This window comes from Sinocyclocheilus grahami, unplaced genomic scaffold (assembly GCF_001515645.1).
Source record: "Sinocyclocheilus grahami isolate Dianchi unplaced genomic scaffold, SAMN03320097.WGS_v1.1 scaffold1326.1, whole genome shotgun sequence".
NCBI lineage: Eukaryota > Metazoa > Chordata > Actinopteri > Cypriniformes > Cyprinidae > Sinocyclocheilus > Sinocyclocheilus grahami.
In genome coordinates this window covers 195,310-204,347 of record NW_015506505.1, presented here as the reverse complement: position 1 = coordinate 204,347, position 9,038 = coordinate 195,310, and the positions used below count along the sequence as shown (strand labels likewise).

General features: G+C 36.3%; 1 pseudogene; it reads right to left on the bottom strand.

The window, feature by feature from the left end:
* Nucleotides 1-1,349, bottom strand: part of LOC107569256 (fetuin-B-like) — a 7,184-nt pseudogene extending 5,835 nt beyond the window's left edge.
* Between the last annotated feature and the right edge of the window lie 7,689 nt (nucleotides 1,350-9,038).

The following is a 9,038-nucleotide window of genomic DNA, read 5'->3' as shown; positions in this document are numbered from 1 at the left end:
CCCCCCCCCCCCCCCTATCTGATTAATTGACTATCAAAACAATTGTTAGTTTCAGCCCCACTCCAGTTTTACATAAGCTAAAAGCATTTACTTGAAGTTCACATTTTGAGATTTCTTATGCCGGGAACTCCTGAAATGTGTGCAGAAGAAATGGAAATTACTGGTTGACCTGGTACGAGTGTGCAGTCATAGCTGTAGAGGTAAGAGAAGCCCTCTGGTTTGTGGAGCACTGTGATGTTACAGTTTCCAGAGATTTGCTACAACACAGGAAACACATAAATTGTCCATAAACCAATCTAAAACACCCTTTTTTCTAGACATATTAAAACCAGATTCTGTGAAGCATCTGCACTGAGTTACTTCATGGATTAATATGAGCTAGAAGTTGGATTAGTCATAATATATCACTATCCATGAGAGCTTTTCTCATGTTTCATTTTAAAAAAGCCGAGTTGATGTCACTTGCCACCATCACTTGCTTCGTTTTCATGAGGCAAAGCACAGGTTTTAAAGTTCAATAATAGATTAAAGAAAGCCAGAGATTTTAGTCTGAAATCTAGATTTTCATCCATTAAATGGTCAAAACAGAGTTTTGCATGCAGTGAAAAATATTTTAACTTAAAATGTTCTGCTGGTTAATCTTAAACCCATGATCAATATTTGTGAATTTACCAGATGGAATTTTAAACAGAAGTAAACAACACCACTACACTGTTAACCAGAGACCATATATTCAATCCAAACTTTAAGATGTACAGTAGCAGCAAATAATCAAGTAGCTGAAGCCTTACTGTTTCCATGAAAGGTCTTATAGCACATTTCTTCCATGATTTGGGACTGAGGACATGGCACTTGGTCTCAAGGACATCTAAATCAAGATAATAGACCTTTCCAGCCGGACTCTACATAGGAAAGTGAACCTATGAAATAAAAAGTTTTCTTGCAAACATGACAAATGCATGTATAGTCTTGCTTTGAATCTGTAAAACAAATTATTTAATATTTTTTTTAATAATATGAACAGATCTATGAATGGTGTGGTTGCCTTTCCACTGGTAAAAATGACAGCACTGTTTACCAACCTGTTGATGTGCCTGGACGTTTGTGATTCTATTAAGGGCAAATTTGTAACCTGTTTGTCTGTCCTCATTTATGTACGTGATGGCCAGTCAGGACAACTTCTCCACGGTCTTGTCGTCACAGGGAACATGAACTAAACTTGTCCCCGAGACATACAAAGTGTTTGCGGTCAGAAAAATCCAAATCAGAATCAGCATCTTTCTTTCTTATTACAGACACTGTCCTGCACAGGATAACCAGTTTTAATTCAAATGCAGGCTAGCATCTGTTTATACCAGGAGATGAATGTGACTTTGGAATCAGGTTTGATAAACATTAACAAGATGATCAATGTATGACCTCACTACGTTGTAAACAGTGTGTGTGTGTCAGTGTGTGTGTGTGTGTGTATGTGTGTGTGTGTGTATGTGTGTGTGTGTGTGTGTGTGTGTGTATGTGTGTCTGTGTGTGTGTGTGGGTGTGTGGGTGTCTGTGTACGCGTTTTTGGGACAAATGAGGACATAAATTTGTATAATGACAAAGGTATGACATAGGTATTACAAGGAGAAGGTGACTTTTCAGGACATTACCCCATGTCCCCACTTTTCAAAATGCTTATAAATCACACAGAATGGAGTGTATTGCCACTCTGAAATAGCACAAAGTCTCCTGTAAGGGGTAGGTTTAGGGGTAGGGGTGGTGTAGGGCAATAGAATATACGGTCTGTATAGTATAAAAACCATGACGCCTATGGGATGTCCCCACTTTTCAAAATGCTTATAAATCACACAGAATGGAGTGTATTGCCACTCTGAAATAGCACAAAGTCTCCTGTAAGGGGTAGGTTTAGGGGTAGGGGTGGTGTAGGGCAATAGAATATACGGTCTGTATAGTATAAAAACCATGACGCCTATGGGATGTCCCCACTTTTCACAAATGTAAAGCTGTGTGTGTGTGTGTGTGTCTGTGTATGTGTGTGTGTGTGTGTGTGTGTGTGTGTGTGTGTCAGTCTACAGGCTCCAAATCTACCCCAAACTTATTCAAAATGATTCATAATATACACTTAAGAAGTGTAAATGAAATTACAAGAAGATGAATAAATTCATATCTAAAATACAAATAAACACTCTACCTCAGGAATGCTCATTCCTCCTGATGAAGATCTGCCATCTGCATGCAGCAGAGTTTAGTTCCAGTCCTGCAAGTAACACAAACCTCTGTAATTTTCATCTGAAAATAAAGACCATGAGATAGAGATAGACCCAGAGGAAACTTAGAGGAAAGTAGATATTTAGGTCCCAAGATGAGTATTTGGCTCTATACTCTCTCTCATGTAGTAGTCATGCTTTATTCTATCAGAAGATGGCGCTGGTAATGCAGTGACGCCACAAAAATTTAATACAGATCCTTATAAAAACCGTGATCCTGCCCTGTAAAATCCAATAGTTTACCTTACTTAGATTTAGTTAGTTATCTTTACTTAGTTGTTATACTTACTAGGTTTTATTAAGTTACAGCTACTTTCAAGGCAAATAAAACAATTTACTTACTGTTTTGAGTGACACTTACTTAAAATATTCAAGTAGCCACAAAGGACCCAATGACATGAATAAACCAATGAGAGGCAGCAGTGCACTAATATGGTGCTAATGTGCAACATAACAACAGCAGAAGAAGAAAAGAAAACGAGTCTTAATAGACTTTTCACTCATTTCCTCCATGTCTGCAATTATCTTTCACTAGTTGCATTCACTCGTTTCCCAAAGTCATCTTGAATGTTGAATTCTCAATACAACTGAAATATTTGAAAGAACATCACATAAGCTAACTTTATAAATTGATGTTGATTTTCCTAAATGTGTTTTTTTTAACTCCCCATTATAGTGATTAGCAGTCCCTTTGGTTGGGCACTTTGAACTTGGTTTACGTTACTATAATTATCTTCCTGTTAATGTAGTAATGCATTATGAAGTCAGAGGAAGAAAAGTAATAAATAGGTTGCTTTTAGAAAGTGATCTCTCTTCTAATTAAAGCATTAGTGCATTAGTGCATTAACAGTGTGTGTTCATTAATCAACTTTATCAAAAACTTTTTCTTAAAGACCCTGAGATGTTTTTTTGGGTTTATATAATTCTTAAATCGTGTGTGCTAACATGCTTAAGTCACACACAGACTTAAACATTCAGCACGTGAACCACAACAATGGTAACAATTCAATTTAATTTATTTTCATTACTTGTAACAATAGCCATTTTATTTGCTCTTTTTGTTGTGCTGCTACTGACACAAGACAGCAAATAAAATTGTCAATTAAAATCAACAACTATAAAACAAAGCAACTGTATAATTTATTCATACCGCAATGCACTCTGGGAGTCAGTGAGTAGCTATACTAAGTCACGAGTAAACCTAAATGAAAGGATCAAGTACCCCCTACAGTTCTTTTTTAGTTACTAGAACTCTCGTGTAAGTAAACTATACTAACTAAGCATCTGTCAGTACAACATACTATTGCTATTTCACTTTACCTAGTTTTTTCAAGGCAATCGGTTTGCATGCTTTTTTTAAGTAAGCCCAACTAATTAGATTTTACAGTGTGGATGAACACATCCTGAGGCTGAATCCAGAATGGAAACAGGTTTTGCGGTCAAAGTTATATTATCTATTATGGTCGTCAAATGTCAGTACAGTGGTACATTTATGGCATACGTTGGTACTTTGATATTTATTATGATCATATTCATGCACCACAGCTTTTGCATTGTTTCTGAGACGTGCAACTCAAAAGAGTTATAATAATGACGTACTTAGTGTATTTAACACTAACATAAAGAAAGATTGATAGATCCTCAGAGATTAAAATTAAACATTTTGTTGTCTTTTGTTAATTTTCAGTTAATTAATCTCAATTAAATCAATAGAAGATCCATCCAATCGAATGCTTATGTTATTATAAATGTGGGCACATTATGGCATTACTTCCATGTTATCTTTATACCTTTTCAAAAGCCATTTATACATGGCTTTTGCGTTTCACTCAAGATAAATCAACGTTGCTTTACTGTCTAGTATTCAATGATGAGTCAATGAACCATAAAGCGCCGGAAGTTTTCAAAGACTTGAAGGTTTCTCGCTAAAACATAGTTTAAACTCGTTTATAGATGTAAACACAAAACTGACATACTGTGAATGAGTTGAGTTCAGATGACAGGTTTGCGTGAGAGGGAGTGTCCGAGCGCGCCGCGCGCACCTCTCCAACGCGCACACACAGCATTCAACGCGAGCCTCGCCTCGCGCGCATCCAGTTCATTCAACCGCACAACCGTCAACGCACATCTGCCTGAACAACCTCGTTGAAGATGATGTTTATGAGGAAGGTCTGCTGCTTTCTGCTCTGTTGTGTTTTTGAAGCGAGCGTTGCGCGCAGGACCGGAGAAGCGGAGACCTTGGAGAAGATTGAAAGCGCGCGCTGCGTCTCGCGCTGCCTGACGCTTCACATCACGCAGATCAAACACCTGCAGGTAAGAGCCACCAAGAGTGAATGCTTTTCGCTGTAAGGCAGGTCTTTTTTAAGAAGAGCTTCGTTGACCCTTATAGCGGGGTATTTTGTCACATTGGCAACTTTCTGGTTGTTGGCACTGATTAGAGAAGAAATATATGGAAATATATCAATAGAATTAAAGGTTGAAAGTGAAAACACGTAAAATTGTTTTGGTCAACAGTAAATTGAATGCCAGTGTGATTTTTATGGTGTCCGTTTTTTACAAACGCCATTACAATAATAAATTAACATAAATTATAATATAGTTAAACAATACAGGCTGTTTCAACGAAGCTTCACAGTAATAAACAAAAAACAACAGTAGGCGTAATACCGTTGTTGCGTTTTGATACAATTTCTGGAAAGCAGCTCTAAAAAGACAATAGTTCAGGTAAATTTAGTTCAATAAGTGTGAATATTGTGAAGTTCATTACACTGTAAAATCTAATTAGTTGGGCTTACTTAAAAAAAGCATGCAAACCGATTGCCTTGAAAAAACGAAGTAAAGTGAAATAGCAATGTTGTACTGACAGATGCTTGGTTAGTATAGCTTACTTACACGAGAGGTCTAGTAACTAAAAAAGAACTGTAGGGGGTACTTGATCCTTTCATTTAGGTTTACTCATGACTTAGTATAGCTACTCACTGACTCCCAGAGTGCATTGCGGTATGAATAAATTATACAGTTGCTTTGTTTTATAGTTGTTGATTTTATTTGACAATTTTATTTGCTGTCTTGTGTCAGTAGCAGCACAACAAAAAGAGCAAATAAAATGGCTATTGTTACAAGTAATGAAAATAAATTAAATTGAATTGTTACCATTGTTGTGGTTCACGTGCTGAATGTTTAACTCTGTGTGTGACTTTTGCATGTTTCCACACAATTTAAGAATTATATAAACCCAAAAAAAGCATTTCAGGGTCTTTATGAAAAAGTTGTTGGTAAAGTTTATTAATGAACACACACAATTAATGCACTAATGCTTTAATTAGAAGATAGGTCACTTACTAAAAGCAACCTATTTATTACTTTTCTTCCTTTGAAATCTAATAACTCTGACTTCATAATGCATTACTACATTAACAGGAAGATAATTATAGTAACGTAAACCAAGTTCAAAGTGCCCAACCAAAGGGACTGCTAATCACTATAATGGGGAGTTAAAAAAAACACATTTTAGGAAAATCAACGTCAATTTATGAAGTTAGCTTATGTGATGTTCTTTCAAATATTTCAGTTGTATTGAGAATTCAACATTCAAGATGACTTTGGGAAACGAGTGAATGCAACTATTGAAAGATAATTGCAGACATGGAGGAAATGACTGAAAAGTCTATTAAGACTCGTTTTCTTTTCTTCTTCTTCTGTTGTTATGTTGCACATTAGCAACATATTAGTGCACTGCTGCCTCTCACTGGTTTATTAATGTCATTGGTTCCTTTGTGGCTACTTGAATATTTTAAGTAAGTGTCACTCAAAACAGTAAGTAAATTGTTTTATTTGCCTTGAAAGTAGCTGTAACTTAAGTAAGTATAACAACTAAGTAAAGATAACTAACTAAATCTAAGTAAGGTAAACTATTGGATTTTACAGTGTAGTTATAAGCTCAGTTCAACTAACAAAGTTTTAACTAAGTGTTGGAATTGGGAGATTGAAACCAGCATAGATAACCATACATTTAAATATATGGTCTCTTGAGTCCCCCCTATGTGACAACTAGCCCCAATCCCATTAGTTTCAGATGCTGAGTTGGGATATTTTCGGAGCAAATGCAGTTTGTTTAGTGGATGGGAAACACATTGCTTTTTGTGTGTGAATGTCACCTGTTTTCTTCATGAGTTTATCTCCTAACTGACAGGAGATCAGCTTTAGTGCAGTTAATTGTGTGGTATTTGGAGCTTGAATCATGAAAGCATATGGTCTGACAGCCCACCATGCAGCATGACTCTCTCCTATATATCTGTCTTTCAGTTCTATTTGCTGTGTATCTCTTAAGCTTGTGTTTGTGGCAGCTCAACCCAGCCATAATTAAGTCATAATTAGAGGCACATTATGAAAAACTATCCACTTTAGTAGTTCCAGACATTGAACTTTCTCTCTGATCTACTTCTAATCTAATTTTCTCCTCCAGTTACTGTCTGTAAATCTTGATTTGACTTTTAAATCTATGATTTCATCACAAAATTTCATCTGGATACCAGAGGCCTTTTGCTGCATGTGTCTTGCATTTGTATGTTAGCATTAAAAATATATTACTTTTACATCATATTTTATCTGCATATAAGATGCGCTGTAAAAAGTGATAATGCCGTTTTTACGTTAAAGACCTATCTCTACTTGATTTCACACATAGAAATTAGTTTTGTTAATATAAATGTATTTAAATGGAATTAGTGCTGTTAAATAATTTTTTTCATGCATAAAACCAGTTAATTTAGAAGTTACCATTTTTGAGCTTACCATTTTTTCAGTATGTTAAAAAGTGCAAAGAGTGTTCACTCTCATTGGTAGCTGAGACCCTAATTAAATTAGCCAAAATATTTAATTAACGAGTGGGAAGGAGATTTGTTTTATTCTGCTGTGCTTTTTACAGAGTTCTGTGGGCACAGATGACATGTTGGTCTGCTCATTACCCATAAAAAACCAACAAGTTTTAGAATGAGACCAATGACACTCATATATGACTGAGTGTCGGATAACTCTTGCTTTTTTATTGTGGGAACTCTGGGAAGTAACATGAGGGACTGCCTTGTAAAAGACTCAGTAACACATTCTTGTGCAAGCTTTGGTAAGAAGGCTTCTGAAAAGCATATTATAACGGCCTCATAAATTACTCCAACAATCACTGTAATTAAATAAGGATGAGATAACTCACTGCAGACTAAATTCTTCTCAGGGAGTTTCTTTATTCTAAACAGAATTCCAGCCATAATTTCTATTTGTAAGACGGGACGTTGTGCAGGTTTCACGTTACTGCTCAAAGCATAGCTGGGGGTTTTGAAGAAGGTGTCCTCCCATTTTTCCTCAGCCCTTTAAAAGTCAAAAACCAAAGCCAGCTCAGCGTCCTTACATGCACCAGCTTACACGAACCACTTCAAGAAAAGGAATGTTTGATAAGTCATCATTTATGCCGCTCTCGCACTCATCCTTTGTTGCAGCAGCTGCTCTGACTGCAGATGTACGATTTACGACGTCTCCAGACAATGGTATTTGTAGTGTTAATGGCGCGCATATCCAGTGTCAGCGCAAATGGTTATACTGCGCTAAAAATGCAAGCTATCGCACATGACAGGTGTAGAGTGACGGACATCAAACAAATGTAGGCAAAGTTTTCATTAAGGTAGAATTACACTCCCTCTTTGTTCTGCTGATCTTAAAGTGTTGTTCACACGGATACTGGAGTTTTCCCAGTCCATAAGGTCAAGGTTTGGCTGATTAGCATGGGCTACACCAATCTGGCAGCAAAAATATTTAGGCCTAAATGTAAGATTTGTGTATTTTAATTGAATTTCCATCAGTTTGGATTACAGTTTTAACACAAACAAACTTAAAGGGAGTTTAAGGGGTTGATTCGAAGGGGTTGATTACTCAACCTCAAGTTGTTCCAAACCTGTATGAGTTTCTTTCTTCTGTTGAGCATAATAGAAGATATTTTGATAAATGTGTGTAACCAAACAGTCGACAGTAGCCACTGACTTCCATAGTATGAAAAAAAATACTATGGAAGTCAATGGCTAATGACAATGTTTGGTTTGTTTCAGTCTCATGCATTTTAAATAACTGAATATTGCTTGTTTCACAGCTAGACATATTTTAACCATTTTTATTATTTTTAAATGAATAAATACAATAGTTTTCACAATGAACAGGTTTGTGCTGATTCTAAGCAATTTGAATAAAATCATTTTGAAAATACATAATAATGTAAATAAAATCAAACAGATGCAAATAGTTAATAAACTGACAAATAAACTGACAAATGTTAAAGGGGTCATTTGATGCGATTTCAAGTTTTCCTTTCTCTTTGGAGTGTTACAAGCTAATTGTGCATAGATAAGATCCCTGAAGTGGCAAAGACTAAAGTCTCAAAACCAAAGAGATATTCTTTATAAAAGTTAAGACTCTGCCACGCCCCCCTAAAACGGCTCGTTCTAACACGCCCCCACATATCTACCTCACTATGTGGAAATATTTGCATAATGCCGCCCAAATGTTCACGCAAAGAAAGAAGGCGTGGTTTCAGTAACCGCAGTTAGTGTTGAAGCAGCATGTCAGGGAGACGCTGTGTGTTTCTAGGCGAAAGCAAAAGCACTTTATTTGGTCTTCCGAAAGTAGATGCATTAAGATTACTTACAACAGAACAGCAATGCATTTTATGGACGACCGTTTCGTGAACCTAGGAGAGGAGGTAATTCTGACTTTGCTATGACAATCTGG